This window comes from Periplaneta americana, chromosome 11 (assembly GCF_040183065.1).
Source record: "Periplaneta americana isolate PAMFEO1 chromosome 11, P.americana_PAMFEO1_priV1, whole genome shotgun sequence".
In the NCBI taxonomy this organism is placed as follows: domain Eukaryota; kingdom Metazoa; phylum Arthropoda; class Insecta; order Blattodea; family Blattidae; genus Periplaneta; species Periplaneta americana.
This window is the reverse complement of record NC_091127.1, coordinates 130,226,418-130,241,540: the sequence shown is the minus strand read 5'-3', so window position 1 is coordinate 130,241,540 and position 15,123 is coordinate 130,226,418. Positions and strand designations below refer to the sequence as shown.

Sequence of the window (15,123 nt, the reverse complement as noted above, 5' to 3'; positions counted from 1 at the left end):
TGGATGCATATTTCAAATGTCTATGTTTGCATATGTAGTACGTATTGAGCTTCGTGACTGTATGTACTAGACTGTGCTACTACCATAGTCTCATCATTACTATAGGAATTTAATGTCATCATTACTATAGTCGATACACTTCTGTGCTCGAGGTTGCGGGTTCGCTCCTGGTCCAGGTCGCTGGCATTTAAGTGTGCTTAAATGCGACAGGCCATGTCAGTAGATTTACTGGCATGTAAAAGAACTCCTGCGAGACAATCTCCTGGTAGAGAGGAAGAAAAGGCCTGATGGCCTTATCTCTACCAGGTTAAATAAATATTTTCCGTCATTTCCCATAATTATAGTCCTGGAACACAACTATGGTCCACGATTCAAAGAACATTGTAGAAGTAACATAGCCCGTTCGTAGATAGCTGCAGTGACTTGACTTCAAACTACAGTACAGCAAAAATATAGATAAACTAGGTACTACATTATGGAATAGAAAATTTGAATGGCCCATAGTTATGATCCAGGACCATAGTTATGAGAAACGGCAGTACTTACTTACTTACTGGCTTTTAAGGAACCCGGAGGTTCATTGCCGCCCTCACATAAGCCCGCCATTGGTCCCTATCCTAAGCAAGATTAATCCATTCTCTATCATCATATCCCACCTCCCTCAAATCCATTTTAATATTATCCTCCCATCTACGTCTCGGCCTCCCCAAAGGTCTTTTTCCCTCCGGCCTCCCAACTAACACTCTATATGCATTTCTGGATTCGCCCATACGTGCTACACTCCTTGCCCATCTCAAACGTCTGGATTTAATGCTCCTAATTATGTCAGGTGAAGAATACAATGCCTGCAGTTCTGTGTTGTGTAACTTTCTCCATTCTCCTGTAACTTCATCCCTCTTAGCCTCAAACATTTTCCTAAGCACCTTATTCTCAAACACCCTTAACCTACGTTCCTCTCTCAAAGTGAGAGTCCAAGTTTCACAACCATAAAAAATAACCGGTAATATAAATTCTAACTTTCAAATTTTTTGACAGCAGCCTGGATGATAAAAGCTTCTCAACCGAACAATAACACACATTTCCCATATTTATTCTGTGTTTAATTTCCTCTCGAGTATCATTTATATTTGTTACTGTTGCTCCCAGGTATTTGAATTAACGACAATACTACTAAACTAAAAAAATATTCCGGCACACCGGCGACGCAGATATAACCTCTACAGTTGCGACCGTCGTTAAATAAATCATATTTATTTATTTATTTATTTCTTATTTACTATGGTAGTGTAAACACTTTTAAGCCATTGTATCCCTGTCAATATCATCGCCATATTTTTCATCATCATTATCACCATCACTATTAAAACAAGCATTTTCATTATCACCGTTAACCCTACCAAATGAATGCCTTTCATCATTGTTTGTAGTTCTAAGTTTACCTAATGTTACATGCTTTGTTAGCTTCATTCCTGTTTGGATCTGAAGAATTGCCTTATTTATTTAGTTTATTATTAGTAATGTAACAATCATGATTGCCATTATTATAACTTTAATGGCTATTGTTAGTTTCATCAGCAGTGAATAAAAGGAACCGCGTCTCGGAATATTTCCATGGCAACAGAATTGAGTTTATGAAACAGTTCATTAGTGTTTTGTTTAATGAGTTAATTAGGGATTAAAGGTAGGGAACAACCTAAAAGTTATGAAGTTCAAAAATAAAGAGGGAGAAAGAAAGGAAGGGATGGGGTAGATGAGGAGAAAGGAATGGACGGTTCAAAGGAGATGGGATAGGAATCAAGAAGGGACAAAAGCTGAGTGCTTCAAAAAAATTCAACTTTCTTAATTACAAACCAGGTTAAAAGATGTCAGTGGAAGAAAAGAGAGAGGAGAGATTAGAAGGGCGACAGAGAGAGATAGACAAGAAAATCTTGGATAATGGGATTAGTGTGTAATGAGTGTCGGAGTATAATCAAGTTGCTCCGCCATCTTGCCTCCATCTCAATTTCTGCACCACCAGCAATACCGGCAGCTCACAGGAATGGTCTATGACGTCACCTCACCCCCCCGCTTCTCTGCGCGTCATATATACCTGCCAACTAGCGCGGTTTAACAAGCATGCTATGAATCAAATTAAAACAATAGCTAGGAAAGAACACGTTGACAAGGTAAATGGCGTTACCACGCCTACCTGACTGCTGCCTGCCAGTGGCGTGGTAATCACTGTTACCAACATCGTAAAAAGTTTCTTCCCTCCTACCCTGTCCCGGTAATGGACAATGTTGATGGGCAGGATGAAGGGGGAGATTTCCTCTTCCAATTTCTAACCTATCGAGGAAGAGAAGAAATTTAAGTTGTAAACAACATCTGGATCTTGGCACTTCAAGATACAAACTCGTTACAAAATAAGCAGTACAGGTCTAGATAGGCAGACTGATTTCCGAACTGTGTTAAGTATATTAAGCTGTATCCTGTAATGAATATAATCATAAATTTCAACTGCATCCCCTGTCTTAACACTCATTTCGAACTTTTTTCGCCTTATACATTGTCTGAACAAAACTGAATTACTCCGTCAGAACGTGGAGATCTACGTATAGGTGATCTCCTTATATAATTACAATTATAAAATCTATGCAGACCAGGGGCGACCCGTCCTTATGTGCTACAGTGCTACAGTACAGTGATAATTTTTGCCCAAATAATGTATTTGTAATACCATAGTATCTGATCTGTCATTTAACAATTTCCCTTGGTTATATTCATGACGCATTGTCGAGTGTTTAGTCTTCGCTCTTCGCTTTTTGGTGCCTCAGGGGGTTCGTTGTGCTACTCTGAAGTTCATTTGACAATGTAGACATTTATGCGCATGTGCGAAGCTGAAATCACTGCTCTGATTGGCTATTTTTACGCGGGAAAGTGCTGTAGTCAGCTTCAGCACGACACAGCTTGGAGATTGCAAAAATAAAGCATAACGAAAGAATGCTTGTTTGTGGAAGAACTCGGAACTATTTACAATGTATTTGGTAATTCAAATATCAGACTGCTGCTGCCATCTACCTGTAGGCCTATGAGGTTCCTTCTGAATCAGCTAGCAAGCGACGGAAAATGGAATCCTAGAAAATTGAAGCCAAGGAAGTATGTGACCGTATAATTCAGAAAGTTATCCACCGTTTCCATTCTTTAAGCTACCTAGACGCAACAAAATTGTTAAATAGTAAAATTTTTGAGAAATTTTCGTATGATTTTCGCGAACGCGAACTTCAAGTTGCTGTCAACAGCTATACTATACTGAACAAAAGAGCGTTAAAGACACAACTTTAAGTTCTATACGGAAAATCCGACTTAAAATATAGATGTCTGTTCAATGGTTACAATACATAGTCTCCAACAATTTACAGGATCCATTCCGTGAAGTAACGAAGTTGTTTAATATTTTGGTTACAACAGCAATGACCACTGTTGAGCCGGAAAGATGTTTTTCTTGCTTGAAACGCATAAAAAGGGTTTTTAAGGAACACTATGTCCCAGGATCGTTCACTGCTCTTGCAATAATGTCAATAGAAAAGAGTATGATGTCCAAGATGGAGGGGTTTAACACCAGGGTAATTAACAAGTTCTGCAATACCAAGGAACGTCGTATGGACTTCATATTTCGTCATTAGGCGAGTCTCAAATTAAGATAAATACATATAAGTGTATACAGTAGGCCGATGTAGAGATTGTAGCACACTCATTATTTTGACCACCTGCCGCTACTGATGCAGGCTACAATATTCAACACTCCTTCGTGCTTTTCTTCACGTTTTCATTGTTATGAAGTTGAATCCTTTCATTTTCCTACTTTTTGCGCATAACTTATGTAGGCCTACTTATACAGGGACATCATTTTATTTTTACTAACATTTCTAATATTAACCTGCCTATACCTTTAGAGAACCGGAAACACCGCTTGCTCCCCCCCTCCAAGACTGCAGTTCGATGATACTGGCGTAAAACACAAATCACTCTACTAGGTACAGGATGGAAGAAAAGTAGTTCATCCATTTACGTAAACTAGGAAATATCGCGATTTTGAGTTTGATAATTTTCATTGGGTTTTTCTTTAATCAAAGTACAGTACTGTATTAAGAATAAGTGTTTTTACTCACGAAGTGAGTTATCCATGCGAACGTATTCATTATGCAGTGTATATTATACTGTCTACAGCACATTAGCGTACAATATAGAGAAAGAAGTTAAATTGAAAAATAATCATAATATGAATATTTAAACACAATTTTGAAAATAATGGCCGTTCATTTCGATACAGGCTTCAGTTCTTTTGTGCATATTATCGCAGTATAGACTATTGCATCTAATTCCAATTGCCAGTTTCGTCCTTCGTACTAGTAACTCATGTTGAAATAATTCTGTACCTACTCTACGTACTGTAAATTCAATCTTCACTTCTACCCGACCCGAAAATATAAAATTACTCAGACATGCTATCTACTGTCCGTCCAAGTGGTTATGCCGCAGGATTGTAAAAAGGGAGGAAATCACGTGACAGTTAATTACTTAACGAGGCCCTTTTATTTAAGTTAATTAAACAGCTGTATAATATTACGTAAACTGCCAATTCCTAAGAGAAATTAATGTTTTCAGAAAAGAGCTAAGACAGCCCAGCTATTACAGAGGGGCGAGCAGAAGCAGGTGGGGGAAATCGGGATGCGACGTAGGCAAACGGACAGTACCTGTGCGAAAATATGATTTAATATTGAAAGCTCTTACGTCACTGGAAAACGCGAACATATTTCTGGAACGTACTATACTCAGTAACTCAGTACTGCTTACTATCTGCGGTCTTGGTTCTGTGTGGAGTTGGAACTTCGTTAGTAGAAGGGGTGGGAGTGAAGTACATTAAAAAACTCAGGTACAATAAAAATTGAAGTAAAAATAAAGTGATGTCCCTGTAGAAACAACACCGACAACGCTTAGTATGTTGAGCGGAACGGTAAACTGATTATTTTTCAAGAGGGAACCCTTGTCTGCAAATTCATGGTTTGGGCGTCGTAGCTTAAGAACTGTTCAGATATGGTGATGGATTTTATTTTTATTTTAGTAGGTTATTTTACGACGCTTTATCAACAGGTTAGGTTATTTAGCGTCTGAATGATACGAAGGTGATAATGCCGGTAAAATGAGTCCGGAGTCCAACAGCGAAAATTACCCAGCATTTGCTCATATTGGGTTGAGGGAAAACCCCGGAAAAGCCTCAACCAGCTAACTTGTCCCGACCGGGAATCGAACCCGGGCCATCTGGTTTCACAGCTAGACGCGCTAACCGTTACTCCACACGTGTGGACTATGGTGATGGATGTAGTTCTACATTTCGTTAAGAAACCCATCAAGAACATCATACCATACAATAAATTACGAAAGATGTTCAAAATGTTGACCTACTACTTGACTGCAAAGCGTACATCGGCGAGTCCACACCTGTGGAGTAATGGTAAGCACGTCTGGCCGCGAAACCAGGTGTCCCGGGTTCGAATCTCGGTCGGGGCAAGTTACCTGGTTGAGTTTTTTTCCGGGATTTTCCCTCAACCCAATACGAGCAAATGCTGGGTAACTTCCGGTGCTGGACCCTGGACTCATTATCACCTTCATTTCATTCAGACGCTAAATAACCTGAGATGTTGATACAGCGTCGTAAAATAACCCAGTGAAATAAAATAAAATAAAGTACATCGGCGGTGCAGAGATTGACGCACATTGTGCTTAGTATTTCAGTCGCAGCGTCGATTCGTGCGTTAAGGTCCTCCTCTGATGTCACAGGAGTAGCATACACCATAGTCTTCACAGTACGGTACCTCACAGAAAATAGTCCAGAGGTGTAAGATCAGGTGACCGTGGTGGTCATGGCACAGGTCCCCCCCCCCTCTACCAATGTAGCGCTTGCGCAGGAAAGTGAAGGCGCAGTTCGTCCATCCACCTTACGCTGATCGCTAATGGGTTACAAAAGTACTGAATTAGGACATCAAAAACAATCCGATGAAACTTCGACGCACCACAGCGCCCAAACCATGAATATACGGACATAGTAATAATAATAATAATAATAATAATAATAATAATAATAATAATAACAATAATATAATATTATTATTATTATCATCATCAATTTTGTACCCCTGTCTCTCGATGTTACTGGTATTTCCGATTGATGATATTTCACCACGTTATATTCATTTTTAATATTGTCTTTAAGTGTTCCTCAGTGATAATAAATATGAAATGTGCCAGTGATAGTGTTTTGCGAAATGTAACCAGGGTCATTAAAGGTTGAAAACTGTATCTGAAACTGCGTTTTTTTTTATTTCAATCGTATTTCTGTAAATATTATTGTAAAAATGATAGTACAGCATCTTCAACCAAAAGTAAAAAGTACAAAATTCTTAAATATCCAGTCTCTAGAACTGCTTTATATTTTCCGATAATATCTTTAATTCAAGGGTTTAGAGCCTTATTGGGCCAATCGCCATTTATTAGAAACGGAGAAAGCAAGGATTAAAGTTAAATGAATACCATCGTTTAATGAAGGCTGGTATATTATTTAGTTTTAATGTGCATACTTTATCTTACTTGCTATATGTTTTCATTAAATTATAGTAATCACTTAATTTTAACTGTTGTTTTCTCCGTTTTTAATATATGGCGCTTGGCCCACTGTGACTCTGAACCCTTCCATTAATCAATCTGCTGATAACAAAAATTCCACTGTAGTCCATGTATATAAGAAAGTACCTTTCAATATGCAGACTTACATCTTCCGGCTTTTCTCCTTCCGATCGTGTAGTCATCTTGTCCAACGCCTCCCCCCTTCCGCAAAATATAAAATCAGAAGGAAATATCAAGTTCCAGGATAAGGTATTCCAAAAGCCTAATTCTAATCACAGTAATCGTGAAAACCTAAAAACTCGCGTTCTGGAAAAAATCGGTAAAGAAGTAAAGTAACCATAGCGACACTTTTGAGAAAATTGAGTCCACAATTACAAGAATTGAACGAAAGAAAGGGGATATGCACTTTCTCAGCGTGACAGAAATGCACTGCAAAATTGCAGGACTGTCTTCCATATCCACAACACAATTTCGTTCGTGTGTCATCGAACTTCAATTTGTGTGACCTAATGAGCTTCGTAGTGCTTTTCCAACAGTGACATTATGTATAATCAGAAGGCTCACTCAAACCGGTGGAAACTTTGACGTTGACAGAGGAAATGAGACTTGCTGAGTGTTGGAGAAAGGATATAGATTATGAATGTGACTTGGTGGAAGGTAATGTGAACAAAATGATGAGTTATGACTCATGTTGATGAAATTTTTCTAGCTTTAGTCTTGTTCGAGAGGAAAGATTTTTGTCCTTACTTTACAGAGATTAATCGCAAGCTACTGTTAGGCATTTTTGAAAACCTTGATCATATTCATATTTTAAACTTTTAAGCAGTAGGCGTACGTAAAGTTTGCTCAGAGTGAGCATTAATTTTATATACATGGACAACTAGAGGTTATAAAGGTATTTTTCCCCAAGGTATGTACCCGTAAGCAATGTCAAGCACTTCATATTTGAAAGTAAAAGCATTAGAATTCTTAAATTTTTATTTCATTGGGTACTTATAAGTCATATACGATTTAGGCTATATTCTGTCTGTAGCACTCTTCCTATATTAATTCTATTTAATTTTTGTAAATCTACGTTGTGTAGTAATTGAACCATGTTGCGTTGAAACTTCACAACTATTAAATGATTCTGAATATTTTTTTCTGTAGTCACCATTCTATTCTTTCCTTACACAAATATTCCGTTCATGTTTCCATATATTTATTCTGCTGTTATGAGAAATCTGCAATTCTCCAAATTAATATTACTGCATTTCTGGGAAAATATGCCTGAATTATGGACTTTCTTATGCTAGTAACCTAGAAGCTTCCTTTTACTATTAGCCGCTCATTCCATTTCTTGTGCTTTTATTGTTCACCCTGTGACATTGTCTAGCTTTCAGAATAGTAGAGAACCATTTGAGGAGCTTGGTATCAAAGTTGGACAACTCCACTTTCGCAATTTTTAAAGGATAGGCGAAAAACTAGGTCCTTGGAAACCAATGTCACCGTTATACAGTACGTACATTTTTTAAAACATTCTCATGGGTCATAGAAACATTTTTCCAGTCTCAAAATGTGATTAAAATTAATATTCAGGTCACAATTTAAGTTTAAAAAGTAGAGTTGTCCATCTCTGAAACTAAAGTCCATCCACTCTTAAAGTGATCCTAACATAAACAAACCCCAATTGTATCCTTCCGCCATTCGCGCCGCAATTACTGTCAAATTGACAGGAAGCACGTGTGAAGTACATAATTATGGCATGTGATAGGCTATAAGTACAGTACGCAGTATATTAGCGTGATAAACGAAGTAAAATACAAATACATACTCTACATAGAATTAGTTACTCTTAATAGTATTAATAATAAGTTAGTAACTTTTAGCAGAACAGTTAGTAGTTTAAGCATCAATTATACAGTATATTACATACACAGTGAGAGGGCATAATATTGAAAAAAGTGCTATGATCGCATTGTGACACTATTATTGAAAAACTGCCCTTTTTTCCGTTGACAGACCGCTGATTAAATTTGAAATGATTCTTGCCAATGTTATTCATATCCTTTTCATTGTGCGTTTAAGTTCATGTACTCTTTTAAACAGTTATGAATAAAATTTACCGGAAGTTACAACCTTACGAGTTTTTGTTTTTTCTTTCCGAGCACTATTAATGCTTGTACACGACACACCGGTAAACTCAGACATTAAATTCACTATCTCTTTTATCGGAAGTTCTGGATATTTTTCACTGAACTTGTGAAATACATTTAAAATAACTGTTTTTTGGCCACTAGTCAAAAGTTTGCTGACTTATGTTTTACTAATTTAGTTGGCGACACAGCAACAGAAGACCCAGCACCTTCAGCCATTTTGTTGCGTCAGAAGCGACTGAAGTGCTGCCGCCCTCAAATGCGTCATGCGTATGTAATAAACTATTTTAAATTGTAATTATTGATCTCAGAGTGATTGGGTACATTTTATAATAATTTCTATGTTTTGGATATTATTATTTCAATTACGTAAGAATAACAAGTATATTCAGGGGACATATTTTTAATTCAATGAAAGATCTACTTTTTTCGCGCGCTTATTGCTTATACATTGTGCTTCGGTGTCATAACCAATGAAACGCGAGCTGGTCACATGGGCTTATTTTGGCGCGGATCACTTTAAGAGTGGATACGGTATAAGTCATGGAGTTATCTGTTTTTGAAACCAAATGAAGCCATATTTAAAGTGGAGTTGTCTGTTTTGAAACCAAACGAAACCATATTTAAAGCGAAATTGTCTACTTTTGAATCTAAGTCTCTTCTAACTCATTTTCAAAGCAAATTTACGTAAAACAATACTTATTCATCCACAAACCGATTATATAAACAATCAGCCATGTTGAATTCACTATGCGTAATTGGAAAAGTTGGTACGAATGAGGGCTTCTCATTGGCCACTGAAGGAATTGTCCGAATTTGAAACCAAGCCACAGTGGAGTTGTCTACATTTTGATTCTAAAGCGCACAATTAAGTGCTATTTTCGCCCTGTTCTGTCCGTTTTTGAACCTAAACAGATCCAGAAGCGCATTCAGTACACAAAATTCTATGAGAAACAATCAATATCTCGAAATCGCAAAAAAATGGAATTGTCTAATTTTGATACTGTGCTCCTCATTTGATGATCACATGTTGGACATTCTAAAATACCGAGAAAATAAACTGTCACAACTATGAAAGAATCGAATTAATATTGTTCTCGTCTCGGCACATCAAAGCATCCGATAGTGATTTCAAGAAAAAGAGACGCTAATGTAGGATTTCCCTTATTTATTAGCGTTTTAATCGTAACTAAAATTAATAATATAGGCTATTTCTTACAAAAGTGTTATTAATTAGGCGTACTGTGTAATATTTTTATACAGTAAATGTGTCTTTGTTTCAAAAAAGGATTAATTTGTTTTACGAATCGGAACACAACCTCGCATTTTTTACGAAACAAATGAACCGGACACCCTTTTCACGAATAGGATCGGTGTTCCGTTTTGTTCTATTCCAATTCAAACCCTGAAGTGTTCTTTCTCTTTTTGCCTTCTCATTATATGAATGGAAAAAAGTATTTTTATCTTCAAATTTTTTTATTCACTTCACGGAAATACTACTTCAGCGTAGGCTACAGCGTACAGCGTTGTAAATTGATCTGTGTTGATTCCACGAACTAGCAGAGTATATCATCTCCCTCCAAGAATGCAATGATCCTCTCAATGCCCCGCTCTCCGTAATCGCCTACGATGTCATGTATACAACGATAGTGGCTACAATCTCAGCGGTCATGTGACATTGAACGCGTAGTAACTGTGTATTTATTTATGTACAGTAATTTAACCTGAATGAAATGACTGAATGAATGAATGATACGCGATAACGAGTCCTTGCAAGGAAGTTTGGGGCTGAGAAGAACTGAATATGTGAGCTCCAAGCCTATTGGACACTTGTCTCGCTCCGAGGTTCGCTGCTCCACTGAAGGAGCTGTAGAAAATTTTGAATGGAAATGCCGAAAAATGAACGTAACCTAGTAGGTACCACATAAAGGAGGGACGGTAGAGAAGCATGGCTCCAGGATCGGAAGAAGTAGTGCCGTAATTTAATATAAACTATTGGAAGGATTGAGTTCATATTTAGTTTATAGGGGTAATTTCCAACGGCAATAAAATATTACGTAAAATATAATCACTTTACCCGAAAATTACTAATCTTTACTTGAAATCAAAACATGTATAATAGCTACTCAGTCGAAAATAACTGAAAGGATTGTTGTGTTTGCCAGAATAATTAAACGTTATACACATAATTATACGTGTGATTTAAAAATTATTGAGATTATTACACTTTTACTACGTCACACTACTTTAGACCAATAAAACGGTACGAAAGGACGTCTTTCAACCAATCATGGCTGCTTATCGCACAATTTTATCGCGTTCCTAGCATTTGTTTAATTTTATCGCGTCCCTAGCATTTGTTTATTTTTATCACTACCCTAGCATTTGTTTCTTTGTTTGTCAACATTTCAAACTGCACTGGTCTGGACGTCAAAAAACAGAAAATTACAAACCACTCCAGTCGATGCACAGCACTTTAAAATATGACTCGCATTGGCATTCAAGAACAAGAATTAATAAAGATCACTGGTCATATATGAAGAGGACCATTCGGAAATCCTAAATAAGTTGAGGGATACACCATTTACATCAACGAGTTCACTCCTTTTACGCACACGTACAATATAACGTCAACTGAATCATCAACCGCCAAAACATTCAAATTTGAAAATTGTACTTTCAATAATTGTTTCTTTTAAAATTATTCATGTTTATTTTTTATTTCAGCATCGTTAATTAAAACGTTTCATGTTTATTTCATCATCCCTAATTAAAACTTTTCTAACACTTGTTTATATTATTTAGGTTATGTTTGTTATAGCTTCTGCTATATGATATTATGGATAGTCTTGTATCAGAGATTGTTTAATACTCAGATTTATTGAAAATCATCTGTCAAGTGACGTTGATTCCTGGGATCCGTATGATTGAAGTGGAATGCAAATGTTTTAATAAAAGTGAAACTGAATCAACAAAGTTTTCTTGACTAGTAACCGTCCACAGAGTTCAATGAAGATTCCATAGTTGGCACAACTGATAACAAGAAAACATAACCATAAAACACTATTGCCATCTAGCGTAATGTTGAGATGGTACAATAATACATTTGAAGACAGTTGTATTTTCGTAAATCAATTAATATCTTATTGTAGTGGAGTACTTCGTTACTTCTAGTCTTTATATACTTTCTTCTAATCGTGTAATAGCCAATTAAAACCCACTCGAGTTTTGATTCTCTCTAGATAAATCAAAATCTCTAGTGAGATTACTGTTGATAAAATACTTGTGCCTTACAAATATCTAGTTGAATTAATTTGTAAAATAATTGTGGCATAGCCATACCGTCACAGAAATGTACAATGTCCACATGGTTAATATATACACAATAATTGAAAATTTGTATGACGCTAGCCATTACGGAAGTAGAACGACGGAAATAAGATAGAAACAGAATAATAAAATTGGATTATAAGAGATTGAAAAGAGACACATTTGAGTATCAAAACATAGAGTCGAAATTCGTTCCTTACCACAAAGCCAGGCAAACGAAACTTGGATCTCCATTCTGCATTGGAAGATCACATACTTTTCACAAACATGTGTTTTGACTCGAGAGGAAATTTCCGTAAGTTATTTTCCAGCCGCGTCTGTGGCTACAGAGCTAGCACGCGGCCCGGGTTAGAATTCGCACGTTTCTCTAAATAAGTAAATTAATACCGTAAAATGGGGTAACTTTGCACATGTAGGGATAACTTTGCATTATCTATGACATAGTAGCGTGCAAATTAATCCGAACACGACATATTTTTAAATTTTCTGTCATTGTTGGCCTCACAGCTGCTCATACAGCTTTCATTGACATCTGTAGTACGTGTAATTCCATTGTTGAAGGTCTGTCGTTATTATTTTTTTTATAATGTGTGACATTTTGCCTGTCGTTTTGTACTTATAAGCATTTCAGTTGTGTTGAAGACTTAATACTGCAATCCTGTGTACAGTCTGTCGTCTTCACAAATGGATACATCTCCACGAAAACGGTCTAAAATTATAACATTAGCAGAGCATTCTTCTATGACACAGAGGCAAATTGCTGCAGAATGTCACATCGGTTTGGCTACTGTTAATTCGATCATAAAACGATACAGGGAGACTGGATCCATCACACCCCAGAAAAAAGGAAACTGTGGCCGGAAAAGGAATACTTCACCTGCAGATGATCGTTTAATTGTCAGGAAAAGTAAATTAAATCCTAGACTAACTGCTGTCGACTTAACCAGCGAGTTAATGGCTAGCACTGGGGCGAATATTCACGTCACAACAGTGCGGCGTAGGCTTTTGGAAGCTGGACGAAGGGCTCGTAAGCCTATTAAGAAGCAACTGCTAACCCCTGTTATGTGCAAAAAACGCTTAATGTGGGCAAAATTACATCAACATTGGACAGTGAATGACTGGAAGAATGTACTTTTTTCCGATGAGACTCATTTCGAGGTCCACTGCCACCGTGTTTCTTACGTACGGAAAGGATCAGAAAAAGTAACAGCAGCTCATCTCCAACAAGCACCCAAATACCATACCCCCCTAAAGTAATATTTTGTGGTTGTTATACACATGAAAGGCCTGGAGCATTGATACCTATCAAGGGAATGATGAATTCTGACAAATATATTCACTTATTGGAAACCAGAATCATACCCCAGCTGCAAAAATCATTTCCGGATGGCAGAGGTGTATTCCAACAAGACCTGGCACTGCCATACGTCTCGAAAAACTACAGCATTCTTCAACAAGAAGAATATTCAGGTACTCCCCTGGCCAGGCAACTCACCCGACATCAACCCCATTGAGAACTTGTGGTCAATTTGCAAAAGAATGCAAAAAATGGATTGTTCTACAAAGGAGAAGATGATTTCTGGCCTCATTGGTGTATGGTTTCGTGATGAAGAAATGAAGAATATTTGTGGGAAATTAGTGGAATCCATGCCAAATCGTCTCAGAGCTGTTATTAGGAACAAGGGAGGCCACATAGATTACTGAGGTATGTCTTAGATCCTTTTTTTTATCCCGTTTGAGTGTTTTTGCATGAGTAATTACGTTGTTCGGATTAATTTGCACGCTACTGTAGGTCTAGGGGTGTTTATGTGAACCTAATTTATGTGTTCAGCACTTTCACCAATAGGAGGTAGGCCTATATGTTTACAGTATTTTTCCACTGTTCGTGGTCATATAATTTGTTTCTGGTATTTCTATACCTTAACAACAGTACGAGTACATAATTTGATTGAAATATAAATCAAATTAATTATCTTTCATCACAGATGGTGTGCACAATCTCAAGATAAGTTATATTTGTATCTGTTCCTTATTCATCCATTTAGACTTCCTAGTTTCGCTTGTGCAGCTGTTTTGTCGGCAAATGGAGTTACAGAATAATTTTCTAATCAAGGTGAATTTGAGGCTAAATTGGGGTTACTTTGTACCGTAACACAAACGAAGATTTTTTAAAATTTTAATTGCATTATTTTCATTTTAGGACCTTCCATGAAGTTCAAAAACGCTTACTATAATTCACACTTTGTATTACAGCTAAATTACTTGAATTTGTTTTTCTTTTTATTATATATTAAAGTCCTACATGGTCTCTCACTGCCAAACTTGGTAACAATCTTCAAATATGCCAAAGAGAAATGTTGAGAAGGACACTAGGCTTATCACCGAGAGACAAAGTTTCAAATGAAGTGCTCCAAAAGATGTCAGTAATTGGTTCGGCTTGGACAGGTACCAGGGAATAAAAACAAACAGTGCTGTCATGTCATCAAGGCAGTGACAAAATCATTCAAATCCTGCAAAAGAACTGAAAAGGAGGATATTATAGAATATGAATGGGAGGATGTAATTGGGAGAGTAAACCTACACAAGGGACCAATGGCGGGCTTATGTGAGGGCGGCAATGAACCTCCGGGTTCCTTAAAAGCCAGTAAGTAAGTAAGTAAACCTACACAAGAAAATATCAAGAAAGGACTTGCTTATATTCCATTTCAGAAATTGACACAAAATAATACGTATAATTTTTTACAGTTATTCACGTGCTCTTATCTCGACTTGTCATTCGAAAGAACTGAAAATATTTTTGAAATAACATTTTAGAAGAATGTGAACACTTATACGTGTATTGAAATTGTGTGTAGTTTTTTCAAAAGGTTTTTTCCGTGTTACTATTTATAGCAGTTTTTGAATCTGTGTTTCCATTTTTTCTGTTCCTGATACATTATATTTTCAATGTTTAACACGTGTATGGTGCAATGTAACACCAGCAGTGGCAAACTTTGCA

General features: G+C 36.9%; 1 long non-coding RNA gene across 1 annotated transcript in view; it reads left to right on the top strand.

The window, feature by feature from the left end:
* Positions 1-15,123, top strand: part of LOC138708635 (uncharacterized) — a 308,542-nt gene that overhangs the window by 265,998 nt on the left and 27,421 nt on the right. The window lies entirely within an intron of this gene.